Source organism: Schistocerca gregaria, chromosome 2 (genome assembly GCF_023897955.1).
Source record: "Schistocerca gregaria isolate iqSchGreg1 chromosome 2, iqSchGreg1.2, whole genome shotgun sequence".
NCBI classification, from domain to species: domain Eukaryota; kingdom Metazoa; phylum Arthropoda; class Insecta; order Orthoptera; family Acrididae; genus Schistocerca; species Schistocerca gregaria.
Window position 1 is genome coordinate 983,547,923 of NC_064921.1, and position 20,173 is coordinate 983,568,095.

The window sequence follows — 20,173 nt, forward strand, 5'->3', positions numbered from 1 at the left end:
ATGTGTTATGCATTTCAAAATCAAATGAATAATTGATAGAACATGCGCTGGATGCTAGGCCAAACTGCACAATAACCCTGTGTTCAGTGTGGGATGGCGGTGGTGTGGGGTGGGTGGACTGCTGCAGCCTGTTGTGGGGTTGTGAACCACTGAGGGCAATGGTGGGACAAAGCCTGTCAATCATTTCTAGGTCCCCAGTTCAATACACACACAATACATACACACCCAAAGAAATTCTCATCATGGGTAAACACTGACAGTCGTAGAAAAATATGAATGATATACACATAGGTATTGGTAACAGTGGTTTGAGGAGCAACTGAAATCAATATAATTTAAGAAAACGCCAGGGTATGATGGAATCCACATGAGATTTTATTCACAATTTACAGCAGAATTACTTCCCATTGTAACCATGACATGTCGTAGGTCCCTCAAACAACAAACTGTGTTCATTGGTTGAAGGAACCTCAGATCATCTAGCCATGCCAACTAGGATGGATTACAAAAACATACCATCCAGAGCACGATCCACAGTTATCTTATACGACATCCTGAAAGCCTTGAATCAAAACTGTCAATTAAATGCAGTATTTCAACAAAATAAGGGGTGCTTCTAAATGCAAAGCATGCTTAACTGACCTTCTTGATTAGCTTATGCATGTGCTATTTACATATTGCATTTCATTTAATGTATGATCATTAATGTATACTTGTTTCAGTGCATCATTAGGGTTGGTTTGTGGGATTCAAACTCCTTAGACACATTCTGCTATAATCTGTGCTGTGTGTACTGAGGTTGAATTTGGACCCTTGATTAGTAGTGTTGTCTCACTGGCAAACATTACAGACTTTAAATTCAGTAGATCATTCATGGACATTAAATATAAGAACAGATTCAGTAACAAACGTCATGGAACTTGATTTGTTACATCCCTTCATTCTGAGGTCAGTTTCATGGCTTAGACAACACAGTTTATCAGTGAGACCCTGTGCATTCTGTTATTAACGTATGACTTGATCCAGTCAAGTGGAATGTCATTAATGCCATTTTGTGACACACAATCGAAATCTTTGGCAAAATAACAAAACATTTTCTGTTTTAATCCATTCAGAACTTCATTTGTGAGGTCCTGTAATGCTTTTCTGTGTTGAAACCCAAACTGATACAAAATTAACAAGCTCTGTTCACATAAATGGGTCAGTATTCCATCACTTTCTCAAAAACATTGGAAAAAAAACAGGAAAGAATGCAGTAGGTCTGCACTTAGATGTGGCTTGCTTATCTTCAGTTTTATAGATGGTTGTCAGTACAACTATTGAGAAAAATGCAATGAGTCATTGATGGGTTATAAAGATAACTTAAGGCTAATCCTAACAAGTCAGCTCAAGATTTTAATATTGCACTAGAAACACTATAATAGCCAGCAGGCTTACTAAATACACTTGACTCTATGAATTTTGTAATCTCCTTGAGGATTCTATGTTTCAAACTAATGTCTGTTCATTGTGCTTTCAGTCTCTGTGAAAGTAAAACTAGTGTGTCTTTACTTGCACATTTACACTGACATACAAGGGTTACTCAGAAAGTAATGCATTGCATTTTTTTTTCAACAATTCTTAATTGAACATAATGAGGATTACGCACACAAAGGAATGGTGTTTTATATACACGCCCTATTTTTCCATGTAATCTCCATCCCATTCTATGGCCTTCCTCCAGTGCAAAACAAGGGCATTTATTCCCTCTTGGTACCAATCCTTGTCCTGGTGGTGGAGCCAGTGTTTCACTGCATGAATCACCTCTTCATCATCCTCAAAACAGTTTCAATGAATGGCATCCTTTAATGGCCCAAACAAGTGGAAGTCTGAGGCGGCTAGATTAGGGCTGTCATGTGCAACAGCCATGAATGGTCTCCCTGACCACTGCAAATCGTGGAGCTCCGCTGAACTGCCTTATGATGACCTCACCCTCCATGCCAACAACTAAATATACTTCTGTCAAAAGCAGATGCTGCATAGACCTTGCAAAGCATTTGTGAATATTCCCCACAATTTCTTTCTCTGCAGTGAAAAATTCAATGATGGCACATTGCTTGTAATGTACACCACCCACAGACGCCATTTTGAAACTGTCCTGCAACTACAGTATCTCTCAGAAGTTACAGAAACTTGGCACACTCACTCAGGAGACTTCAAATAATACATATGCAATGTTTCGCATTCATAGCATTTTTTTTTTTTGGTGGAGGAAAAGAATGTGGTGCCTTACTTTCTGGGCAACCCTCATAAATATTTATAAATCACTCTGAATTGTAATGGTCAGCGTACTTAACATTATATTATATGTTGAAGTTTCTCCCCATTCAAGGCATGTCTGGATTTCAAGAAGAATAACTGCTTAAATACCTCTCTACTCACTGTAATTAGTCTAATCTGACTTCACACTCTCAGCTGAAGCTGTAAATAGCAATCTGTAGTATATTTATAGATTCTTCATTAATACTGATTCGTGAAATTTTGTAAGTAAATTTTTATAAGACAGCAGTTTTCCATCTTTGAGCATCTCCCAGTTCAGGTTTTTCAGCATTTCTATAATGTTCTCTCATAAGTCAAACAAACCTGAGACCACTTGTGCTGCCTTTCTTTAAGTTCAACATCCCCAATTAGACCATATTGGTGTAAGTCCTACAAAACTGAGCAGTACTCTAAGATGGGAAGAACAAATGTTTTTTCAGCAGCATCCTTTGCAGACTGTATGTATTTTCCCAATCTTGCCAATGAATCAAAGTCTGCCACATACTTTACATATGATTCAGCATATGTTACAACTCCATTTCAAAAAACTGTTACACTCATTTATTTGTGTGAATGGATTAATTCCAATTGTGACCCACTGATATCGTAATAATAGGATAGAACTTTCTTGAGTTTTGTGAAATGTACAATTTTCCATTTCTGTATGTTTTAAGCATATTGCCAATCTTTGCACCACAGTGAAACCTAATCAAGATCTGACTGGATATTTGTGCAGTTTTTCTTCTTTTTTTCAGAAAGTGCTTCATTATAAATAAATGCATCCACTCACTGACAGTCAGTCTTGGGGCATCGTAGTGGGTATGACGTGCAATCATATGGATGCAATGTTGTGGCAATTTGTGTACATATTAATCTTAATTTTTACTTTTGACATGCCAACACATCATTCATGTCATATGTTGTGCATCTGGAGATTTAATGGAAAGATTTTAAGTGCATCTGGCATAAGATGTACAAAGATCTGATGATGGTAACATAGTTTACCCAAACTGGTCATCCGCAATACATTGCTTTATTGCAATCTTGGCTAAAAAGTTTTTCCTCATTTCAATACTGAAACTGGTTGTTTAGGACATGTCATGGACACCCATGGCACTTGTCCCTCAACTAAGCATCTGGAGGCTGTAAGAAGATTAGGGGACTGATGATCATAGATGTTAAGTCCCATAGTGCTCAGAGCCATTTGAACCAAGCCATTTGAGCTGTAAGGAGATTACCTTCTCCTACAAATGTACGAGAACTACAAGCTATTATTGGCAAACTGGCATACTACATTGAATTCATTCTGGCTGCAGCACAAACTGCTGAAATTTTGCATTGCCTTCAGCATAAAAATGTACCTTTTAAATGAACTAGAGTATGTGAAAAACCTTTTCCAAAACTGAAATGTGCACTGCTTAGTCACCCACGTCTTATGCACTTCAATCCACGATGCTTGTAGATAAATCATCATCATGGGGAGTGGCGGCAGTTTTAGCTCACAAAAGACCCCAGATCATTTGTGTCCACGATGCTGAACATAGCCCAAACTACCTACAGTCAGCTGCAGAAGGAAGCCTTAGTCATAATTTTGCAGTGTCACAAAATTTCTTCAACATCTGTATCTGAGGATTTTTCCCCCTTTTTTTGTGACTAATCATAAGCTGCCAATTGCTCTTTTTCATATAGTGGAAAATGTACCTGATCATACAGCACAAAATTGTGATGTTGGTCACTACTGCTTTCCAATTATCAACAAGAAATTCCTTATTGCCCCATGGCACAGCATGCAAATGCAGATACTCTGTCAAACTTACCAATGGAAAATGATTCAGATTTCAATACATGAGAAGTTTCCTGTCTTCAGACTAATCATTCTGATCCACAAGCACAGCAAGCATTTCCCATGGATTCTCAATGGATTGTTCTGGCTGCTAAATTTGATCAATTACTGTGAATGCTAAAGTATTGCATTTGGATGGATTGGCCTCATACAGTGCAACAGCCTTTCTTTTCATAATGGTGTAATTTTATTGCATTCTCCTACTGAACAAACACAATTACTGTTTCCCGCATATTTGCAACAACATATGTTGAAACTATTACATACAGAACATTGGTAAATCATTAGAACTAAGCTTTAGTGCACCAGCATAGTGAATGGCTCTTGCTGGATGAACGGGTAGAAGATATGACTGTCCACTGCCAAACATGTGCAGAGAATTAAGTGGCACATTGTCAAGAATTTTTCAACTGGCTTTATTCTGACAGTCCTTGGTCATATACACATATTGATTTTGTTGGTCCATTCTGGGACACACAATGGTTCATTATCATCGATGCAAACAGCAGATATCCTTTTGTCATTCCAATGCATTTGACTACTATCACTAGCTTTTATCTTTTGGGAAAAAAGTTTGCCGCAAATAATTATTTTGAACATTGGTCTGCAATGTTCTTCCTCAGAATTTCAACAATTTTGCCAACAAAATGAAATTCAACATATCTGAACAGCAGTGTTTAATCTTCAATTGAACAATGAAGCTGAATATTTTCCATACTTTCAAGGCTCATCTGTCCAAACTTCATGCTTCACACTTTTAGGATAATTACTTGACATTTCTAAGCACCTATCACACTATGCCTGCTCACAACACTTCACCAGCAGAACTGTTACTTGGTTATCATCACTGCACTCCATTGTATCTCATTCACATTTGCCACTTTGTTGTAAAGCTCCACATGAAAGACAAAATTTTCCATTGTGTCTATAACAACACTCACAACTGGGAACCCGGCACCAGCACACAGACATTTGGTCACCCCCATCATAGCATTCACAGTGCATCGGGCAACCATCAACAGCACCAAAACCAAGTGTGTTTAGTGAACATAGTGATCCTGCCATGGGCTTCCATCTTTTAAATCCCTAATCAGTGCCTGATGTCCAGCTGCATGGGTTTTCTGATATCTCTCTCATGGAAACCGACCCCCATCTGCCTACACAGTTGTTGCCACCTCTGCAGCTGCTGTGGGCTCCATGGCTGCCTCTGCAATACTTTTTGCAACAACTGCTTCCTTTGCAATGACAGCAGTGATGGACATCAAGCCTGAATCAGCTGTACAACCTTCTGCATCCTCAGCAGCACTACTGCTGCATCCACCTGTGCCACTGGATGGCTGTCTATCTCCAGTTTCATGGCAGATACTCCTGACAGTTCACAAGATGAATGTTGGGATGCAGGCTGGCTGGTGCCATCTGCCATTGCACCACAGCTAACCCCATCAGCAGCAACATGGCACAGATCTTCCACTTGTCATTGCACATGCCCTCACTATGTGATGCCAATGCACAATTTTGGGTGGGGGAAGACTGCATTATCGAAGACATCTTCGTCAACCACATCCAGCATGTTGCTTGCCACACAAAGCTATGTGAGAGAAAGCACATTAAATTTCCCACCAGTGAGCGACTGGGCAAACATCTTACGGGGGCACCAAGCATACAGGCCACCAGAGGACACTAAAATTACATTACCTCATTGCATATGACTCTGATTGAACAGTATGTCTTTTTAAGCACCCACACTCAGACCTTTGTACCCAAGTTTCAGTGCCACTATAGACTTATCAATGTTAGTAATGGAAGATAGCAGGGAGGACAATACACTGACATAGCATGATGCTACAAAGCAATATTAATATTCAATGACATATACACTCCTGGAAATGGAAAAAAGAACACATTGACACCGGTATGTCAGACCCACCATACTTGCTCCGGACACTGCGAGAGGGCTGTACAAGCAATGATCACACGCACGGCACAGCGGACACACCAGGAACCGCGGTGTTGGCCGTTGAATGGCGCTAGCTACGCAGCATTTGTGCACCGTCGCCGTCAGTGTCAGCCAGGTTGCCGTGGCATACGGAGCTCCATCGCAGTCTTTAACACTGGTAGCATGCCGCGACAGCGTGGACGTGTACCGTATGTGCAGTTGACGGACTTTGAGCGAGGGCATATAGTGGGCATGCGGGAGGCCGGGTGGACGTACCGCCGAATTGCTCAACACGTGGGGCGTGAGGTCTCCACAGTACATCGATGTTGTCGCCAGTGATCGGCGGAAGGTGCACGTGCCCGTCGGCCTGGGACCGGACCACAGCGACGCACGGATGCACGCAAAGACCGTAGGATCCTACGCAGTGCCGTAGGGGACCGCACCGCCACTTCCCAGCAAATTAGGGACACTGTTGCTCCTGGGGTATCGGCGAGGACCATTCGCAACCGTCTCCATGAAGCTGGGCTACGTTCCCGCACACCGTTAGGCCGTCTTCCGCTCACGCTCCAACATCGTGCAGCCCGCCTCCAGTGGTGTCGCGACAGGCGTGAATGGAGGGACGAATGGAGACGTGTCGTCTTCAGCGATGAGAGTCTCTTCTGCCTTGGTGCCAATGATGGTCGTATGCATGTTTGGCGCCATGCAGGTGAGCGCCACAATCAGGACTGCATACGACCGAGGCACACAGGGCCAGCACCCGGCATCATGGTGTGGGGAGCGATCTCCTACACTGGCCGTACACCTCTGGTGATCGTCGAGGGGACACTGAATAGTAGACGGTACATCCAAACCGTCATCGAACCCATCGTTCTACAATTCCTAGACCGGCAAGGGAACTTGCTGTTCCAACAGGACAATGCACGTCCGCATGTATCCTGTGCCACCCAACGTGCTCTAGAAGGTGTAAGTCAACTACCCTGGCCAGCAAGATCTCCGGATCTGTCCCCCATTGAGCATGTTTGGGACTGGATGAAGCGTCGTCTCACGCGGTCTGCACGTCCAGCACCAACGCTGGTCCAACTGAGGCGCCAGGTGGAAATGGCATGGCAAGCCGTTCCACAGGACTACATCCGGCATCTCTACGATCGTCTCCATGGGAGAATAGCAGCCTGCATTGCTGCGAAAGGTGGATATACACTGTACTAGTGCCGACATTGTGCATGCTCTGTTGCCTGTGTCTATGTGCCTGTGGTTCTGTCAGTGTGATCATGTGATGTATCTGACCCCAGGAATGTGTCAATAAAGTTTCCCCTTCCTGGGACAATGAATTCACGGTGTTCTTATTTCAATTTCCAGGAGTGTATAATTGTATCAGCTTGCAAGACAATTGGTTACAATCAAGATCTTTACTCTGTTTGTATGTATTCAGCACCACAGAAGAACCTACATACTTCAAAGTTATGTATAACTCAATTATTAAGTATAACTGTGTAAATAAATGTATTAATGTGTTACCCTCTTGTAGATGTCTTAGTGAGTTGATCTGCCACAACATTACACATAACTGACTGATCTTTTAGACTTTTCCCCATCCCTGCATGAACACAAGGAATATCTTACAAAAATTTACAAAGCACTGAATCATTTTGGCATCATAATCAACAATGACAAATGCCAACTATGATAGTAACTGACCTCCCTTGGTCATTCTGTTAGAACCAACAGCATCCAACCAACTACACAATGTGCAGAATTCTTCTGCCAGTTACTGCATCCCAGAACTACCACAATTTAGTGGCAGGGTGAACTTTTATCAACAGCATTTACACCGTGCAGCTGCCATTCATGCTCCATTGCGAATGCACTGAGTGGAAAATATGTATGCAGTAAAAGAAAGCAAAAGCAGTGAACATTTGACTAGATTAAAAACAGCCTGTCTCATGCTACAACACTGGCACACCTGCTGCTGACTACTCTCCTGTTAACCATGACTGAAGCTACTGATATGGCAATTTAGCAGTGTTTTAATAGACTATGGCAGGAATACAGCAACTGTTGCATGTTCCCCCATTCCACAGAAACTATCTGAGCCCCAGCACAAGTGGTCAGCATATGATAAGGAATTCTTGACAAAATAAACAGTGGTGCATCATTTCAAGAACAACACAGAGGATAGACAATTTACCATTTATGCCAATTACTGGCCAGTGGCTGATTCCATTCATGATCTGTCAAATGTTTACTGCCCACAGCATTTTCAACATTTGAGTTATGTCACACAGTTTAATACCGATGTTCTACATCTACATCCATACTCCGCAAGCCACCTGACGGTGTATGGCGGAGTAGGGAAGACAACATTATCACAGACTACACTTCATGGAAAAACATACCCTGAGTGGATATCGACTATTAAGAACTATACAAAGACCAATAGTAAGACAAACAAATCCACAGCCTCCTATGTAACATCACGACTGGGTTGAAAACAGTACACCACACTGTGTCAAGCATCTCTGTGCAAATCTCATGTGACATGTCGTAAATCTGCATCAAACCCCACATCCCACTCAACATGTGGAAGGCTATTTTTCACTGACTACATGAACTGTCACACATGGGAGTACATCTCACAGCCAAACTAATAGCAGACCAGTCGGTATGGCCAAACATCAAAAACTGGAGACAAAGTTTTCAGCTTGTCAATGCTGTAAGATATGATGGCATGTACAGCCAAAAATAGTCAATTTCTACATATACATCCATACTCCACAAGCCACCTGACGGTGTGTGGGCAGAGGGTACTTTAAGTACCTTTATTGGTTCTCCCTTCTTTTCCAGTCTCGTATTGTTCGTGGAAAGAAAGACTGTCAGTATGCCTCTGTGTGGGCTCTAATCTCATTAATGAGTTACGGCATAATATTCTGGGGTAATTTACCATTCTCAAAAAAAAATCTTAACTGCTCATAAGAGAGCAGTCAGAATCATGTATGGAGTTCCTCCACGAACCTCATGTAGAAAACTTTTTACACAGTTAGGTATTCTGACCACAACATGTCAGTACATATACTCTCTGATGAATGTAGTTAATAAAGACTATGCTCAGTATGAAACAAATTGTTCATACCATAACTGCAATACTAGAGGTAAAGATGATCTACATGTTGAACTAAAAAATTTAACACTTGTACAGAAGGGAGTAAAGTATACTGTTATAAACACTTTTAATGCGTTGCCTAATTATATTAAATGTACAAGAGAAAACGAAACACTGTTCAAAGGTATGTTAAAAACAATACCTGCTTGACCATCCACTGTACTCGTTAGATGAATTCTTTTCCAGAAGTAATGCCCTCCCTTAATAATAGATGTATTTAGTCTCTTAGTTATTAGATGGACGATACAATATTATGTTAATGTTATAGTGTTAATGTTATAGTTATAATGTTATATGGAGAATTGCTATACTAGTTAAATGACAGCTTGTAAATGAGAAAAAGTGATACTTATTAATATCTATATTATTGTATTATATTACTATTCTGTAGCATTAATTGCATTTGTACAATTGTATTGACACGTTCCACATCCAGGCGAATCACTCACATGTACGGATCTATGGAAGACACATACCAAATTAAAAAAAAAACTCTGATTTTGTCCTCATGGTCTCTTCGTGAGATATACATAGGAGGGAGCAATATACCGCTTGACTCCTCGGTGAAGGTATGTACTCAAAACTTCAACAAAAGTCCGTGCCGAGCTACTGACCGTCTCTCCTGCACAGTCTTCCACTGGAGTTTATCTGTCATCTCCGTAACGTTTTTGCGATTACTAAATGATCCTGTAACAAAGCATGCTGCTCTCTGTGGATCTTCTCTCTCTCTCTTCTATCAACCCTATCTGGTATGGATCCCATACTCGTGATACTTGATATAGTTAAGGGCCAAAGGCTTCTGTACATTCTCTCTGCAGCTATCCAGGTCACCCACTGTGTCAAAGCCATACCTGCCCCTGACATCACAACAGAAACTACTGCATGAGCATATGTGCACCCATGGATCTCACATTTTGGCTGTCCTGCATCCTTCATGACCAACTGAGGTTGTGAATCCAAGTCAAAACATAATTTGTATAACACAGCCAACTGGTGCAACAAGATTTTGCTTTAAGCCGGTTTTGATGCTGAGTACTGGTGTCTTCAACAGAAAATCCAAATAATTACATGCAGACAGATGAACAGATTTATGAGCAAAATGCTCGTCACATAAAATATTTCATAAGAAAATAATATTTAAATCATATAAAGTTACAGACATCGGAGACAGTCAGTAAAATTATAGCTACATGATGTAGCACACTATACTACTAAGGGCTGTAAGAGGAAGCAGACACCTTAGAATCCTAGCTCCACCACCTGGTGTGCGAAGTGCTGTGTGAATGAACTGGGCAACTTTTGCATCTTACTCTTCCACAGTCTGATGCAGGTTTGTTCATGATCTGCAATCAGGTCCAACACACCCTATCCTCATCCCCTCACAATCTCAACACCTTTTCTCCCATCTTCTTCACATGGTCCTCCTTCCTGACATTGACATCCACCTCTCTGATGGCTTTGTCCATACCTCTGTCCACATTAAACCAACCACCAACAGTACCTGCATTTTGACAGCAGCTAACCCTTCCCCATCAAAAAAATTTCTCCCATCCTAGACACCAGTGGACGTTGTATCTGAAAATCCCTTGCCCAGTATGGTGCCTTCACACACAGGCATTAACACCCCCCCCCCCCCCCACCCACCACCACCACCACCACCACCACCACCACCACCACCACCACCATATCAAATTCACGAACAGATTTCTTGTGCCATATACTCACACATCCACAATCATTCGACTATCCCCAAAACTCAGCTACAAATGAGTGCCCCCTTATCACCCAATACCATCCTGAACTGGAACAACTTAACCATATCCTTTGTTAGACCTTTGTTTATCTTTCACCATGCCCAGAAATGAAGAACATCCTAACCAAGGACCTACCCATCCCTCCTACATTATTGTTCTGTCACCCACCAACCTAGACAGTGTCCCAGTCTATCCCTGTGTGATTCCCACACCCAACCCTTTGCCACAAGGATCATGTCCCTGTGGAAGACCAAGTCGCGAGACTTGCCCAATTCACCAACCTAGCACTTTATACTCCAGTCCTGTGACAGGCTTCTCCTACCCTATCAGAGGGCAGACCAACTATGAAAGCAGCCACGTCATATATCAACTCGTCTGTAAATACTGCACAGCTTTTATGTCAGTATGACTACCATCCAGCTTTCTACCAGGATGACTGGCTACTGCCAAATGGCTGCCAACAACAAAGTTGGCCACTTTCTTGCACAGTATGCAGCTGAACATGACATCGTCAGTTTGAATGCCTGCTTCACAAGCCAGTCCATCTGTATCCTTCCCACCACCACCAACTTCTCCAATCTACACCGGAGTTATCTTGTGACACATTCTTAACTCCTGTAATCATCTTTGCCTCAATTTCCACTCCCTAATGGGCCCACAGCTCTTTTGAGGACATGTGTGTTGTGTTCATGAGGTCCTAAGTTATTGCAGCCGTTCTTCACTCCCAGGCTGCATTTCCTTCAGTATAACCACTTCTTCCCACCCTACTGCCTCCCCTCCCCCCCCCCCCCCCCCTTTCTTCATCAGTTTTTCTCTTTATCATAACCGAGCTATTGTCTCAGTCCCACAATTCCTTTTTGGTCTTGCATCTCATGTTTCCACTCTCCATTTTTAGAGCTTTTTCTGCTCCCTTTTTGGGTTTGACCTCCCTTTCTAAATTCCGCTTCTGTAGTGTGAGCCATTTGGGGGAGAACACTCTTCCTAGCATCTCCAGTTAGGTTCCTCTCCTGCCCCCCTCCTTCTGCCCTTCCTTCCCTGCCGTAGCCTTCCCTGCCCCCTCTGTGAGGTTACCAGCACATATAACCAGTCTGTATGGTGGGGCTTACATTTAACAATCTGGCTGAGCCCCCTGTAAACACAGAGATCACACATCTTCATCTACATCTGCCTGCCAGAGGATCCACCAAACCACCTACACAATAATTCTCCATTATTCCACTCTCTAACAGTATTTGGAAAAGATGAACACTTATATCTCTCCATGTGAGTAGTGCTGATTTCCCTTATTTTATTATGATGATCACATCTCCCTATGTAGGTCTGTGTCAACAAAATATTTTCACATTCAGAGGGGAAAGTTGGTGATTGAAATTTCATGAGAAGATTCCGTTGCAACAAAAAATGCTCTTGTTTAAATGACGTCCACCCCAAATTATGTATCATCAGTAACACACTCTTCCCTATTTCTTGACAATGCAAAACATGCTGTTTGAACTTTCTCAATGTGCTCCATTAATCCTATCAGGTAACAATACTCCACTGTGCAGCAGAATCCCAAAAAGAGGATGGATAAGCATAGCACATGCAGTCTCTTTAGTACATCCACTGGCATTAAAATGCAGCCTCTGGTTTGCTTTCCCCACAGCAGTTTAAGTTATTCCAATTGGAATTCCTGGAAAATGATGGTCAGGTCCTGCAGAAAGTGTCATCACTTCTGTCTCTACACTGTCCATTTTTAGAACACAACCTACGACCAGCTTAGAGACAGAAGTGATGACACTTTCTGTAGGACCTGACCATCAGTTTGCAGGACAATGCTCAAGCATGTACAGTGCAAGCTGTTACTGATTTGTTTGACTGACGGGGCTGCTAAGTGCTATACCACCTCCTGCACTCCCCTGACTTAAGCCCTCGTAAGTTTAACTCTATTTCTAAACTGAAGGAAAAGCTTCACGGCATTCACTTCAGCGCTGCTAAAAATTCGTGGGAAATAGACCACGCCGCTCGAACGGTCAACACAACTTTCACTGCTAAGAGTATCCTACGACTTCCACGTCGCTGGCAACGGTTATACACAATGCTGGTGACTACTTTGAAGGTCAATAAAACTTTTGTATGAGCTGTAAATAAATAGTTGCCACGATTAAAGTTCCAACTCTCATAAGATGATATAAGCATGCAATTTGATTACAAGATGTTTGTGAGATACTGTGTCAAAATCCTTCTGGAAATCTAGACATATGGAATAAATCTAAAATCCCTTGTCAATTGAATTCAACTCTTTGTGTGAGTAAAGAGCTAGTTGTGTTTAACAAAAATGATATTTTCTAAATCCATGTTGACTGTGTGTCAATAGACCATTCTCTTTGAGGTAGTTCATAATGTTTGAAAACAATATATGTATCATAATCCTGCTGCATATTGACATTAATAATATAGGCTTTTAATTGCTCCTTTTGCCTTTCTTTAATATTAGTGTGACCTGTGCAACTTTCCAGTCTTTGAATACAGATCTTTTATTGAATGAACAGTTGTATGTGCTTGTTAAGTATGGAACTAATGAATCACCATACTCTGAAAGGAACACAATTGGTATACAGTCTGGACCTGATTTAAACTGCTTCACTACTCCAAGGATATCTGCTTCTAAGTTACTCATTTTGGCAGCTGTTCTTGATTCAAATGCTGGAATGTTTATGTCATGTTCTTTAGTGAAGGAATTTCAGAAGGCTGTGTTTAGTAACTTTGCTTGAGCAGCACTGTCATTGATAGAATTTCCATTGCTACTGCACACAGAAGGCACTGTGTGTGTCCTGCTGCTAGTATACTTTACATACAACAAAAATCTCTTTAGATTTCCTGCCAGCTTTCAAAACAAAATTTCATTGTGGAAACTATTATAAGCGTCTGACATTGATGTCTGCACCAAAAAGATGCCGAGCAATCACTTCGAACGTCTTCCTGTCGGGCACCTTCGTACTGGAAATCTGTCTCGATACAAATGTACCGTGCCACGGCTATTGCCCCATGCTAATCCATACATCAAATGGGCATCTGCCAACTCCGCATTTGTAAACATTGCACTGACTGCAAAACCACGTTCGTGATGAACACTAACCTGTTGATGCTACGTACTGATGTGCTTGATGCTAGTACTGTAGAGCAATGAGTCGCATGTCAACACAAGCACCGAAGTCAACATTACCTTCCTTCAATTGGGCCAACTGGTGGTGAATGGAGGGAGTACAGTACATACTGACGAAACTAAAATGAGCTCTAACATGGAAATTAAGCATTTCCGGACACATGTCCACATAACATCTTTTCTTTATTTGTGTGTGAGGAATGTTTCCTGAAAGTTTGGCGGTACCTTTTTGTAACCCCCTGTAGAAACTAAGTTACAAAAGAAGGATACCAAATTAGATGACGTGTGTTTGTGGAGAAGGAAAGTTTGCTGCAACAATGAGGTACATTTTTTTAATTAGATACAGTAAGTAATTTATGAACATGAACATACACTTAACATAATGTTAACATAAACTAGGTTACAATGAAAGAGTTTACATTACAAGTTCATGTCAGCTGCCTAATCACTTGGAATCTTCTTCAAATGACAAGATAGATTCTTCATTCGGCAGTCCAGTCACTGGTGAAAACTATGTGAGTGGACTCTCAGATATATGGCTTGTTGTGTTTGTTGATGTCAACATACCTGACAGCACAATATTTAGGAAGGATTCTTAGTAATGCTGCTCTCTACATTCTTTCAACTGTAAGATTTTATTAATTGTAATGTTTCTATTTGAAAGTCTAGTTTATCACTGGTAGTCATTACTTTTAAGTAAGGCAAAAGAGATGTCAAAACATCATCAGAATCCTTTTGTGGTACAGCACAAGTTGAACTATGTGTCAAAACTCTTATCAACTCTTTTTCAAATGGGTTCTGAAGTTTCCTTTTATTTGATTGAGCAGTGGAAAGCTTAGCAGCAGTGTTAGGTGGCGGTGCACTGTCTTCATGACACTTTTCCGCTTCATCATCCTCAAGAATAGAAGCATCATTCATATTTCCTGAGGTCCTGAAGTTAAAAGAAACATTTTTGGAAAAACCCACATAGCACTTTGTACTGTGCAGATGTGTGTCATGGGGTAATTATATAACAAGTCAGTATTGAATAGGTAATTAACTACCATATCCATTAGAAATACATCTAAATTTTACAAAATGACAGAAGAAAGTTTTTACTTACTGCCTCAATTCCATGGCTTCTTGCATGAAAAACATCTGTCTGTAGAAGACATATGGTTCTTTTGTATTGTTGTGCTGTTACTCTTTTCATTTTTTTGTAATTCTTTCAGGCTGCAACTGTATGTATCACACATATTTTTTCCACCATTTTTATACTTATTTTCCTGTAGAAATGTTAAAAATAATTATTCTTACACCTGCTTATTGAAATTAATTAATTTACATCAACCTGATATTTGTGCTTTATACTCTATGTATTTATAACAGTTATTTTGAAACAGGATGCTCCAAGAAGTCTCTGCACTGCGAGCTTTTACTAGGACGCTCAACTATTGCATCTATAATTGAAGATACATGCAGAGAAATTTGGAACTGCTTACAGCCAATTTAAACAAAAAAGGACTTCTAAGAAATAGCTCTGAATTTTGAGAAAGCTACAAATTTTCCTCACTGCATAGGTGTCATTGACAGTAAGTGGAAGTGAATTTTTTTGTCATGAACTGTTTCATTCCATAGTTCTTATGGCAGTTGTGGATAGTGACTACTGCTTCAGATATACAAATATAGGAAGATATGGACAAGATGGTTATTCAAATATTTTAAAGGAACTAAGCTCGGAAGAGCATTTTATAATGAAAGCTTACCTTTTCCAGATGCCAAATCTTTGACTAATGAACCAAACAATGAAACTGTGCCTCTTGCATTTATAGGTGACGAAGGTTTTGCTCTTGATGAACACCTGATGCGGCCTTTTGCAAGAAAGAGAGTGTTTAATTACAGTCTGATTAGAGCAATGCCTGTAGTAGAATGTTTGTTTCATATCCTAGCTAACAAATGGCAAATTTTCCACAGGGCCATAGATCTTAATACTAACTTGGCTAAAAGTATTATAAAAACGTGTTGCGTGCTGCATAACTTTGTGCAGAATCATGATGGCTATCGATTTGAAGATACTTTAACCTGTTCTCTGGAATCTATGGAAAACATAGGACTAAGAGGTAACAACTGTCTTTGCGAAATTAGAGGTATGTTTTGCAACTACTTCTGCTCTGTGGAAGGATCAGTTCCTTGGCAAAATGCATACATAGTCGGCAAAGATAACTAGACATCTGGAGATGTGGATGTCATTGTTGTCATAAGCTGTACTTAGTTGTATTAATAGTCGATACATTTCATGTTCACATTGTTCTGTTACACTATTTGGTTTCTGACTTAAATACATAATGCTACGAATATGTTCACAAGAATTCCATTCTTTCAAACAACCCTTTGTAGTTTCCCTTTTAACTTTTGAAATAACTTATTGTATAAAACCTTAAGTTTTAGATTTTTTCAGCTGTATCATCATAACTGTTATTTTTGCTTTACGTCAGGTAATACTGGATTAAAATATTAGTAAGAAAATTTTGTACAAATTCAGAGTTTATTTTTCTGACTTTTTTGAAACACTGAAAATAGTCTGAAAATACCTCTAAAACATTATATTAAATCATGCAAAGTTTCAACATAGTTAATTAAATTGTTTTGGTGCAACAGGTTTGTACGCATGTCAAACTATTAGAGGGAGAAGGAAAAATAAAAATTAAATTACTTTTTTAGTAGTTGTCTAGACAAAAGTTATGCAGATTTTCATGAAACTTTGCAGGCACCTATATATAAGTAGGTACATACATCATCTTACCTATTGAATTTTGTGCATCCAGTGATAACAAGTTCCACTTCTCAGTCCCAACATCATCTGCACACACCTTCTTCCATGCTTCTGTCTTCAGCAGACGATCTTTATAATCTTACAATTTTATGTTGTTGAGACAGGGATAATCCTCCACCTCAGTTATTATCAGTTCATTGCCCAAGTGACCAATTGGAATGACATTTACAGAGTTTTCGGACATTGCCATACAGACAAAACAGAACTGAGTGCAGTATCCTTGCGGTTGCTGTGTGAATGGCGATAATAGCAGTCTACTGTGGCAGGGATGCTGAAGATTATTGCCATGCCAAAAACACGCCCGGGCCCATTAGACAGTGACAGTCCAGTGTGGTAATTTAATGGAGCGACAATTACAACCCAGTATGCCAGCTTCCGTTTGCAACATGGAGTTCATTTCCAGCGTGACAAAAATAGTTGACCGTCAGTGGAGGAAATCGCCTAGTGTGGCATTAGCCTTAGCAATACAAAATCAAAAAAGGGCACTTTAGAAGTAGGTATAACAATGAATAAGAAAATAGGAATGCAAGTGAACTACTGTTTTAAGAACAGAATAGTGAATAAATTATCATAGCCAAGCGAGACACAAAGCCAACCCAGTTGTAAAAGTACATATATCTACTAGCTTCTCAGCTCATTAAGAAATTGAATGACTGTATGATGAGAGAAAAGAAATTATGTTGTCCATGAAGGAAGATAAAAATTAAATTCTGATCGGGTACTGAAATTTGATATTAGCAAGGAGAAGAGAAGGAAAAACAAAAAACAGGCTCAGGAAAAGGACTGGCAGAACTTTTCACAGAGCACAACTTTTAATGCAGACACTTGATTTAACAATCTTGAAAGAACATCGTGCATGTGGTAGAGACCTGGAGATATTGGAAGATTTCAGAAGAATTATGTAATATGGTAGTAAGACAGATATTTTTAAGCCAGACTTCAAACTGCCAATATTTCCAATGGTACATTTGGATGCTGGCTACAATTTATTGGTTATGAAATGTAGGCTAAAACAGAAAACAATGCAGAAAGAAAGGAAATTAAGGAGATGAGAACTGGATAAGTTGAAAGAATGAGGGGTTGCTGAGAGTTTCAAAAGGAGCAGCTGGCAGCACTAACTGAAACAGAACAAAGGTATACAATAGAAACCATAAGTGTAGCTTTGAAAGACGAAATTGTGACAGCAGTAGAGAATCTAATAAGCAAAATGACAAGACCATACTGGAAACCTTGGAAAACACATGAGCTATTCAGTAGATGACAGTAGGTAACATAAGAATGTAGCAAATGAAGTAGACTTAAAAGAATATAGACGTCTGAAAAAGGAGAGTAACACAAAGTACAAAATGGCAGAACAAGAATGGCTAGAGAATAAATGCAAAGTTTTAAAAGCATACATCACAATGAGAAAGATAACAGATGCTGCAAATAGGAAAATTGAAGAAACTGTTGGAGGAAAGTGGTGCAGTTGTATGAATATCAAGAATTCAGATGCCAAGCTAGTATTAAGTAAAAAAGAAATGGTTGGATAGTGAAAGAATAATTGTGTGAATATAAAAGAATCATCAGTTTAATAAGTAAGTCATAGTTCCAAAATACTAACAGGAATTATTTACAGAAAAAAAGAAAAGAATGGTAGAAGTCTGCCTTAGGAAAGACCATTTTGGGTCCCAAAGAAATGTAAGGACAAGCAAGACAGTAATGTCCCTATATTTATAGAATCTGTAGTTAAGAGAAAGCTTTTGCCAGTGGTAACTGGAGTACACTCTTTGAAATTCTGAAGATAACAGGGATAAAATACCATCGAACTGCCAACCACAAAAACAGTATTTGTGTGCCATTTTCATTACACATGTCTGGCCATGCTTATGACCAATCCTGTATAACATTTGCATAAAATATATTTTAGAGAACCAGAAAAAGGGAAGGAAGAACACTATTTTAAATTTGTTGATGATGAGGTTCTTAGAGCCCAGCACAAGGATGATGAAGAAAGCTAGCCATGTTATTTTCGTAGGGACCTACCTGGAATTTGCATTGACCAATTTAGAGAAACCATAAAAAACATAGGTATTTGAAATTAATTCCTTCTGGATGCAAGTATCATGCATTTCCACCACACTATCTCTCTGCCTAATTAGTTTTTCAACTGCTCTCATTCTGAGAGAGTATAAAATGCTACTATAAAAGTTGGGTACTCCCTTTAGCATGTATCACAATAATCTTACACCTCTTTGATACTAGTGCAGGAGAACGGTACATATAGGCCCAGAATCTACCTTCATGTCATTTCAGTACTTGAAATTTCCATCAGATGACTTCATAGCCATCACACTTTCTCCTTTGTCTGACCACCAACATCACACTTAAAATTTCGGGAATATAATGGCATCAAAGATACTGCATCCTATTTTCTTCCATAATTGAATTAGTAAAATTTGCAAACTATACCCACTCAGCTAAATACCATCCTTGACTACTGCCATTTTACTGCTACTGATAATAATGAGAATTGTTTATGAATAACTTTAAATATATTTATGAATATTGGGGGGAAAAAGATCTTTTTTTTTTTTTTTAAACAGAGAGAGCAGTTCCTTTCTTACACTACTCAGTGGTTGCTTTGAGAACACTGAGCTATTAGGAGCAGACAAAAGAAATATAATTTCTGAGAGATAATTAAAGTGAATAACTGCATCTGTGTTTAAAATGTGTGTGAATTCCTAAGGGACAATATTGCTGAGGTCATCGGTCCCTAGAATTACACACTACTTAAACTAACTTTAAACTAACTTATGCTAAGAACAACACACACACCCATACCCAAAGGACGACTCAAACCTCTGTCGAGGACGTCCACGCAATCCATGCCGCAAACCACGCGGCCATCTGTATTCATGGGACCTTGAATTGTTTTGATTTTTACATGGTTGGTTGGTTTAAAAGAGAGGGAAAGGGACCAGACTACGAGGTCATCAGTCCCTTGTTCCTAATAAAACAATGCCACGGATGAATGGTACGACAGTACGACGCTGATAGAAATGCATGACACATGACATTGTGGCAGAAAACTGGAAGCCATGGGCTAGAGCCCATGATTGTGCCTTGTGGGTGGCTACCTGTAGGTGACGCTCAGCAACAACAGTACTGGAGCAGCAGTAAAAAATGCAGAAGTTGTCTGCATACAGAGGAGGTGAGACTGAGAGCCCAACAGCTGCTGCTAGGCCA

General features: G+C 40.0%; 1 long non-coding RNA gene across 2 annotated transcripts; it reads right to left on the reverse strand.

Annotated features, from left to right (window-relative positions):
- Window positions 1-14,445: 14,445 nt before the first annotated feature.
- On the reverse strand, window positions 14,446-19,964 carry LOC126335459 (uncharacterized). 2 transcript variants are annotated; one of them, XR_007564880.1, is made up of 4 exons: window positions 16,916-19,964; window positions 15,879-15,983; window positions 15,236-15,398; window positions 14,446-15,064 (listed from the first exon to the last, which is right to left on the reverse strand). It is a non-coding gene; the product is annotated as an uncharacterized LOC126335459 (long non-coding RNA). The 2 variants fall into 2 exon arrangements; XR_007564879.1 differs by having other exon boundaries at window positions 15,879-19,964.
- Between the last annotated feature and the right edge of the window lie 209 nt (window positions 19,965-20,173).